Source organism: Haemaphysalis longicornis, unplaced genomic scaffold (assembly GCF_048455015.1).
Source record: "Haemaphysalis longicornis isolate Haplotype H1 unplaced genomic scaffold, Haemaphysalis longicornis Haplotype H1 scaffold_1, whole genome shotgun sequence".
NCBI classification, from domain to species: domain Eukaryota; kingdom Metazoa; phylum Arthropoda; class Arachnida; order Ixodida; family Ixodidae; genus Haemaphysalis; species Haemaphysalis longicornis.
The window spans coordinates 412,363,634-412,372,627 of NW_027526203.1; positions in this window are offsets into that span (position 1 = coordinate 412,363,634).

Sequence of the window (8,994 nt, forward strand, 5' to 3'; positions counted from 1 at the left end):
AGATTTCGGCGCACGCTAAACATCTCCAGGTGATTTAAATTAATCTGCGGCTTTCCATTACGGCACGTATCATAACACAGAAGTAGATTGGAGCGCAACCCCCCCCCCCCCCCCCCGCCCCCCCGCCTCCACTCCCCTTTTAAACACTAAATACTATTTGGCTGCATGGATGTGTAGTTCTAAAAGCGGCACCCGAGTTTCTGCACCCGAGGGGAGGCAGTGCAGGAAAAGTCCAGTGTGCCGGGGACATGGGGGAGAACCAGCTCCTCATTTTCGTTTTCCCTTCTGCACACCTATGGGGTTATGAACTTGCATGCTGCACAGCGAGGAGAAGGAGCAGCTGGCTTCACTTTTTCGGTTCCTCACTTAATGAGGAACCAAGATAAAGACACGCATTGTAGCTGAAGTGCTATCACATAATGACGCCTGAAATTCACATATTTTCGTTCATTGTGGCCGGCATGCGAATCTCGAACACTCGCGGCGCCGCGCCATCGATGCCATGGGTGCATAAGAGCCATGCATTGCGTAAATGCATTATTGAAAATGGAGTTTAGAAACACTCTCTTTAAAATCCTTCTTTAATGTGTCCTAGAGCCGATATCCCACACCAGAGGCTCCAAAAGGAATGGTGAGGGGTGGTTGGGAGGGGGGAGGGGGCTCAAGCCCTTCTGTTGTAAACAAGGAAGGGATCAGCCCCCTTGGTCTTGGCACGAATAATCAAACGATGGCTTTAAAAGAAAAAACCTTCTGGAAAGGTCCGATGCACGAGTCTTAATAGGAATGAGTTATTTAGCCAGACCGTACGACCCGTTCGCCAAAGTTAAGCGTTGCTTAATACCTGATTCGCCTTGTTTATTTTCTTGTAACTTATTACTCACACATTACTATCACTAGAGCTTTGCTTTTCATATAAGGAAGAGTAAATTATTTCTTTCCCATAATATTATTCACGACGTTGATTAAATCACGCGAGAACGCGCTTGCAAGTGTAGTTTGAGTGCCACGCAGAGGGTACGAATGCTCTTCCCTAACCGAACAAATAATAACCTTAATTACGAAATTAGGTAGGATGTCCGAAGCGAACAAAGTACTGTTGCCTAAAATAATGGGTGCTTAGGTCAAGATTCAGCTGGAAAAGCGAGGACCGACCTCTCTGAATAAAAATTGATTTCAGACTTTGGAAAAAAAAAACGCACATTTCTAGAACCACAAGATTATCATCATATCATCGTCATACGGCTTGAGCCCTCTCAATTTGAAAAAACCGCCAAAGCCTCTGTCCCACACAGCTGTATGTTCTTCCTGGTGGAAGAACAGTAAGTGCATGCGGCGCTTACGTAGCGTGACATGTGAATGTAACGGCACGCGAGTAGAACAGGTGAGCTCCAGCCACAGTCGAGTCTGCCCGTCGAAATAATTCGCGCAGAGACACGAAGAAAAGAAAGGGGAGAAAGAGGCAAAAGCATCATAGTAGTAAAGAAGTATTGTCAGTATCGCCAGGGGAGGCCATAATACTTTCGCCTTCAAAGCACGCAAACAGACTTTTAGCCAATCTTTCCTGTCACTTTGCCGCCTGCTGTTGTGCTAGAATATTGAATAAATAACCCGTGGTGATGTAATCGAGAAGACGAGACCGATCCCTCTATTATTTTTAGTTTGTATGAATGACCTCGCTGGCGTCATTTGCTTGGTAACAGCGCCATCATGTTAACTCAAGCAACGTGTCGTCGAAATCAAGCGCTACCAAATCACCCCAAAAAGCAGTCTTTATTCAATGCATGCAGATTATAATCATTGGACAATTTTTCAATATGTAATAAATGAATAAATTTGTGCGCAGAACATAATGCATACTAAAAATCATGACGCAGCTGTGATGGCACTTGAAGCGCTAAGGATGGACCAGCCGCAGAAGGCAACTCATGAGCCTTGGGGTCCGACATGCCGGACTTTCCCTCAGCTGCTTCTTTCTACGGCCAGAAAAAAAAAAAAAAGGTGCATAGTGAACTGCAACAACACTCCTTTTCATTGTGGGTTTGTTACAAAAAACGTTTCACGCAATAAACCTGTAAAATGTTTTGTTTTGGCGCCTTTATTATTCTGCGCTCCTCAGTGAGGTCCTTCGTTTTCTGAGATAGTTCGACCATCTTCCTTTCCAGGTTGTATTCCTCCTACAGCTGCTGCCGATTCTGTGACAATCGTAGTTCGGTTGTCCTTCAGGGCTTTTACGATCCAGTGATCACTGCTCTTGACTTTGCATAGAACGTCCACGCCATGAACAATACCTTGATTAGTGGTTAAAATTAACCCGATTTAATTTTTTTGTTTTACCGTTGGGGCTTCTCCATGCCCGTATCAATTTAGCTGGAAAATGTTTTTTGCGAACTTCTTTCTTTGTTTGTCGGAAATGAGAACTACCCTCATGTCGATGACTGATATTTGGAAAAATAATTAAGCAGCCCGAAAATTTTATCTTGGAGTCAAGCCCCTCAAGTGAATCGTTAGCACCTGGAGCAGCGACTGTATGCTTTTGTTCAGAACTGTTGATGATTTTAGAGAAAAAATACAAAAAAAAACCCGGGCCACTTACACTAACATGAAACCTGGGGAGGGGCGAAGCATGCAGTCTATAAGGGTATTCAAAGATTGTCAGTCTCTCTCTTCCCACACGGCGCGGCTGATTGGGCGCCAGAGAAGCGCCGGTGGGAGGAGCAATCGCGCGCTTGCTGAGGTGGTGACGCCCTCTCTCGAGTTGAACCAGATTTAAGAAATTATATGAGAGACAGACTGGCCTTAAGTTGTCTTCGTGTCAAACGCCGCAGCATGCTAAGAAGTATGCTTTACAGGAGAAAACCTGGCGTTTGAAATTAATTTCGAAACGGAATTTAACAAATTTCTATTATCAATGCCATTAATAAAATGCTCATTATTCCTGAACCATGTTAGTTTATATTGAACCGGGTTTATCCATTATCCACTTGTTTTATGACCATAGCTTGACAACTTGGTTTACCGTGACGACATGCGACGACGAAAGAAACGCCGAGAGCCCGAGCGCCTAAGGTGCTTCGACCCTAAAAAAGAACTACAAACCCTCATAGTCCCAGTCCTCTTCCAGCAGGCCTCGCGTTCGGGAACACAGCACGCGCGGAACCATGCCAGCAGCTCGTCCTGGACCCGCGTGAATTCCTTCCGCTTCTGCTTGAGCACCTCGCCCTCTGCAGTCTGCTTGAAGGGGGGGGGGGGTGATAAGGGTCAAACGAACTGCGCTTACAAACCACTACTCATGCAGCACTCTTCCCGGATATTCTATACTGCTCCATTTGAGAATTCACAATCCCTCCTTTGGCTTTCCTAGGCTAGCCTGATCTCGCATCAAACCCCTCCCAGCAATGAACTCGGCAAAGACGAACGATGCTGACCACGGAGTAGAATTGGTGCTATTCTTTAGGCATCTCGCAGATAGACAGGCTAATATTAGGCCATCGATCCTTTGGAGCCGTCGTGTGTCACGAGAAAAAATCACGGACTGTCTTGAGCGCGAACAAAATGCTTTTGCCAGTTTCCAACTTGTGGGAATCGAACCTACAGACCGTATTCTTGCATGCCGGAAGTCAGAACTACTCGGCCAAGATTATATTGCAGCGGGAGCAGCTACTAACCCCATCTTTGGAGCCGTGATGTAGGTACTACGCAACAAAAAAAAAGGGGGGAGAGGGGGCATCTTGGATGTAAAAGGAATGGAATGCTTTTTCAAGTTTGCACGTGTAGGTGTCTGAACCCAGGCACTAGTTCTTCCATGGGCACAGCAGAAAACGGGGGCAGATCTGGGCATCCTATTCTCTCTTTTTTTTCTTGGGAAGGGGAGGGGGTGGTGCCATAATGCTGATGGGAAGGGGGAGGAAGGCGCAACCAACCAAAATGTCATGATTTGTTCTTACTTGCACACCAGGTGCTTTTTTCACCAACATATTGCAAACAATCGTGTGACCAGCTTAAAAAAGGCTCCCTCCTCGCTGCCGCGCTGATACGCTTTGAAGATAAAAAGTGCAGGGGACATCTACGTTAGGCCTTCAGATATAAGACGCGATAGCGTTACCTCGTCGTCAAGGGCCCGGAGAGCTTCAAACGGAGCTGCTTGGAATCGCCATTCATGCTCTCCGAACGCTGATATTTAACCTAACGAAACTATGAGCAGCGGCTTTATGTGGGAGAAGGAGCTTCACTGCGCAGAAGCGGCAATTGGCGAAGCCACGTACCCTTTCTGCCTTCTGCGCAGCAGTATCATTGTCGGGAAGCCTACCGGCCCGCCTTCTACTTTCAATATTCGGTTTTAAGCAACCACGCCTGACTACAGCTTCAGGTTTTTAGGTCATGTAGAAGCCTATATGTATAAGGCAACTTCTTTCCCTGCAAATAAATAGTTGTGAGTTGCGCATTGTCTGTCTTCCTTCCTCTGTTTGTCCATTTCGCGCAATTTTCGTAATTCTCTTTTGGTGCGCAGACGTAACTTCCCGTTTGGCGTGGACACTGTCTTCCACGGTCGCTTGATAAGCACGGCTGATAGCAGTCGTTAGCCTTTACAGAAAGTCGCCGAATGAGCCCAGTAACGGTATCTCGTCAACAGTGGCTCATCGGCGCATGCATCAACGGCGGGAAAACTAATTCACTCCGCAGACGCGACGCTTCATGAATCACGCATCATTTCTGTCATAGTATATCCCCCGTTACATCGTTGCCCTCCTTCCCACTCTCCAGTTAACCTTTGCATATGGCTGCCTCGGTCGTAGCTTCCGGTTGGTAGTGGTGACGTATTTCCGTAGACACATGATGAGCACGGCTGATAGCGGACGGCTAGCGGTCACGGCAAAATCGATGATTGATTGATTATAAGTTTTAACGCACCGACGCAACGCAGGCGATGAGGCCCGCCGTAGTGGAGGGCTCCGGAATAAATTTGACCCCCTGGGAATTTTTAACGTGAGCCGAAATCTCGTACACACGGGCGTTTTTGCTTTTCGCCTCTATCAGAAAAGCGGCCGCCACGGCCGGGAATCGAACCCACGACCTCGTGCTGAGCAACGGCAAAATAGAGAAATGGCCCTAATAACGCTATCGCGTTAAAAAATCGGCTTTAGGGAAAAAGCGATTAGCACGGTCCCACTAAGACTGAGGTTGCGTTAGGCAATATCACTTGTAACAAAAAAATTACGCCCATCTTCCCGCTAGGGAACCCTGATGTGATGCGACGCATCGGGGGGTTCAATTGGCGTTTCCATTGGGTTGATTCTCTAAATCGGGTGAAACGTGTTGTGAACGCGTATGATGCATTCCATCACATGCGGGTGTTATCATACGCGGGAAGATGGGCGTAATTTTACTTTAGCGTTTGGGGTGACGCTGGTATTGGATTGTGTCACACCACTCGCTGAAGGGACCGTCGCTTCCATCACGTCTTCATCGGAAGAATCGAGTCAAGCACGCAGTCGTCAAGCGAAGTGACGCGAAGTCGAACGAGAGCGAGCGCTGACTGAACCGCCGCAGCGCGCTACCCGCTTTATAGTCACAGCGCCTGAAGGAGAGGAGACAGCGGAGGAGAGCCGCGCATGCGTGCACTTGCGCGACGGGAGCGGAGCGAAGCGAGCGAAGCGCGCGCACGCAGCTGTTGTTTATGATAATGAGACGGAGTGAGAGTGTTGCGCACAGCTGTCGGAGAGAAGAGCGGAGGAGAGTCGCGCATGCGCAGGTGGCGTGCGGACGCCGCCGACGCCGATGCAGGAGGGACATGCCTCAGAGCAAGAGATGCGCCGCATCTAAAAAATGAGAACGAGGGGTGCTTTTTCGCCGCAGACAGAGATGGTCACCGCCACGGTCTAAAAAATTTGCACGCGCCGAAAAATCAGTGCCGAGGGATGTATAAAGAAGGGGGGGGGGGGTTGGATAAGTTAGGGATTTGGGGATTTTGGGGAGGGGGGGTGCATTGCAAACCGCCCCCGCCCTTCTTGGATCCGCCACTATCAGGAAACAAAACCTTTCGGCCTCGATTCTCTCCTGGCAAGAGCTGCAACTTCTACACCGCTACCCTCTGAACCCTTCGTGTGATCATTAAAAAAATCCCAAGGAGCGATTTAATTGATTGATTGATTGATTGATTGATTGATTGATTGATTGATTGATTGATTGATTGATTGATTGATTGATTGATTGATTGATTGATTGATTGATTGATTGTGGGGTTCAACGCACCGACGCTAGACAGGCGATGAGGCGCACCATAGTGGAGGGCTCCGGATTAATTTTAACCACCTGGGGATCTTTAACGTGCTCCGAAATCCCTAACACACAGGTGTTTTCGCTTTTCGCTTCCATCAGAAAAGCGGCCGCCGCGGCCTGGAATCAAACCCGCGTCCTTGGGTTCAGCAGCACCCAATGAGCGCTCGGAGTCCACCATGAGCCAAAGCGGAATAGAGAGTGGAAGTCGTTTGGCTGTTCGCAAGCCCCCGGCGTTGCTTACGCAACTTAAGAAGCTGGTGAAGCCTACGTTGCCCATGCTGTGCATGGCTCGTGCTTTACAAGCGCAGCTGCATCTCGGGTATACATACGAAGTGCAGGAATGACCCAAGCCACAGTCCCACGGAGTTCAAGTATCACGCAGCCGGCTGCCTCTGCCTCCTAGCGTGACAGCGCACCTCTTCCAAACCTTGACTACTTAAATCCGCGATGGCGCCCCGTGTACAGCGCCACAACGGTGTCCAAAAGAATTCGTGACGAAAGACGGGACACTCCCTGGACTCATAAGTCAAAGCAACCGTCAAGGTAACGGATCGACCCACAAGGCAATTAAGTCGATGAAAGACACAGCGGGTCCCCTTAAAGTGTCGATAATGTTGAAATAGCTTGCCGAAGGGTGGCTGTATTACCGCAATAAGGAGACGCAGTCATGCGAATATTGTTTTCATATATTGGCGCGGAACGTATCGTGATCGCAGACACGGGTCTGACGGGCAATCTTGCACGGCGGCTGGCATCGACGCAAGAGGTCAACGTGGGGTATTTTGTAGCAAATTTCGGCTGTTTGAAAGGTCGCTGGAAGAGTGTGCGATACCTAACTAGCCAGCATTTTAAAGAAAATAGAGACAGCGAAAAAAAAAGGTGTGTGGGGAATGGGGTCTTGTCTCTCCAAGCCCCGCCGAGCACAAAAGGGGTTAGGACGCCCCTGAATCCCCCCATGATATACGCCACTGTAAAAAAACTACCACCCCTGGTATGAACCCCAAATGTCGGAAGGCAATTTCCGCTGCAGTTAGCCGTATGGTTGGCCCCGACACAAAAGATACTGAACTATGGGAATAACAATTTCGGCCGGAAACTAAACCCCCTAATTTTGCTTCTAAAGAATTCATATTTCTTTAAAACTGATGGCACTAAGAAGGGGTGCAGATTTCTCATGTGCTGGGCTTATATCCTACAATTAGCGTGGCTAAGGCTTTCATGCTGAGGTATATTTTTGGAGCAAAATGTGCCTGCAGGTTTCTCCCAAAATGTATTTTTCTTTTCAACTTTTACCTCTTTTAAAAAAAAAACGCAGTTTCCTCGTAACGAGCTGTTCACTAAGACGCCCTTAAGTTACGCCTTATACTAGATGTTATATTAGCCTGTATACCTCTAAGTATAATTTATGCGTTATGAAATTATACTTCACCTTTTTGTTTTAGGCTGAATTAAGCCGGCCACCAAAATTGCGCTTATTTAATTTTAATAAATACCACCACGTGTAGGTTAACGATCCCAATTACACTCATGTACAACAGGTTGATTCAAGTGTGTTCACAGTTTTGTTTACGCAGCCTCTATGGCTTGCGCAAAACGCCTATGTGCGAAACACAAACGCCTATTTTGATAAAAACACGAAAACGTTGGAACCTGCTTTACGTGTCATAACATCACTTAATTGTAAGTCGTTTTGCTGATCATGATCACTTGATCTTTTCTTTGTGCTCAGTCACTTTTTGCTTTTAAAGTCAAGCTTTAAGCCTCTCGCTGACGTGTGTAGTCCATCCAAAACGCACTGTGGGAAGGCTAACTTTCTCGGACGATGATGATGATGATCGGGGGAGATGTTAAGAGAAATTAAAACGCTTCGCGTGGTCGGTGTCGATCCTGGGTCCCTCGCATTATGAAGCCGACGTCTATGCAGTTTGGATTTGGGGAATTGGGTGTAACGACGACGATGTAACGACGGCGTGTAACGACGACGATGGTTGAACGCTAGGGGAAGCCAGGATATGCCTGCATCAGTGGAATGCCTGTATCAGCACATTGTGTCTGGTGAGTTGGTGGGATGTGGGTCCGCTCGCTACTTTGTTGGTTCGTTTGGTGTTGGGCTTGACTTCGGGAGGTTTCGCGTTCCCCCATCGTTGTCTTTTCGACAGAGGGGCAGTTGATTTAATTGTTTAACTTGCATGTTCAGCCTAAAGCGCTTTTTCGGCCCGCCACTATCCCACTCACGCCAGAGTTCACACAAATAAATCCATGGATTAAAACCGAATACGTCAGCACTCTCACTCTTGCAACAATCCCCCCCCCCCCATATATACGCACACTCCCACCAACAAAAAAAAAAATTATGCCGACGTCAACATAGCAGTAACCGATCACAGTTTGGCTTTACCAGAAGTTTCCTCAAGTGACGCTTTCAGTTCAAATTCCTTATTTAACAATTCAGTAGTAACCTGGGGCCTCAATTTATCTGTAGCAAGCGGCAAAGGGGAAAACACGCAGTTTTTCGTCGTCGCGCCAACTGACTCCCTCGAAAAGGTCACATTGGTTTGCAAAGTGACGTCATTGCACAGGTCGCACACATTAAACAGGCTCGCCACATGCTAAGTTCATCCCCGTTCACTTGCCAGTGTGTCGTCACAGCCGACGTCAGCAAATAGGTAAGGGGAATGGTGCGAAGGAAGCGGCACTTTCGAACGCACTTTCGAACGC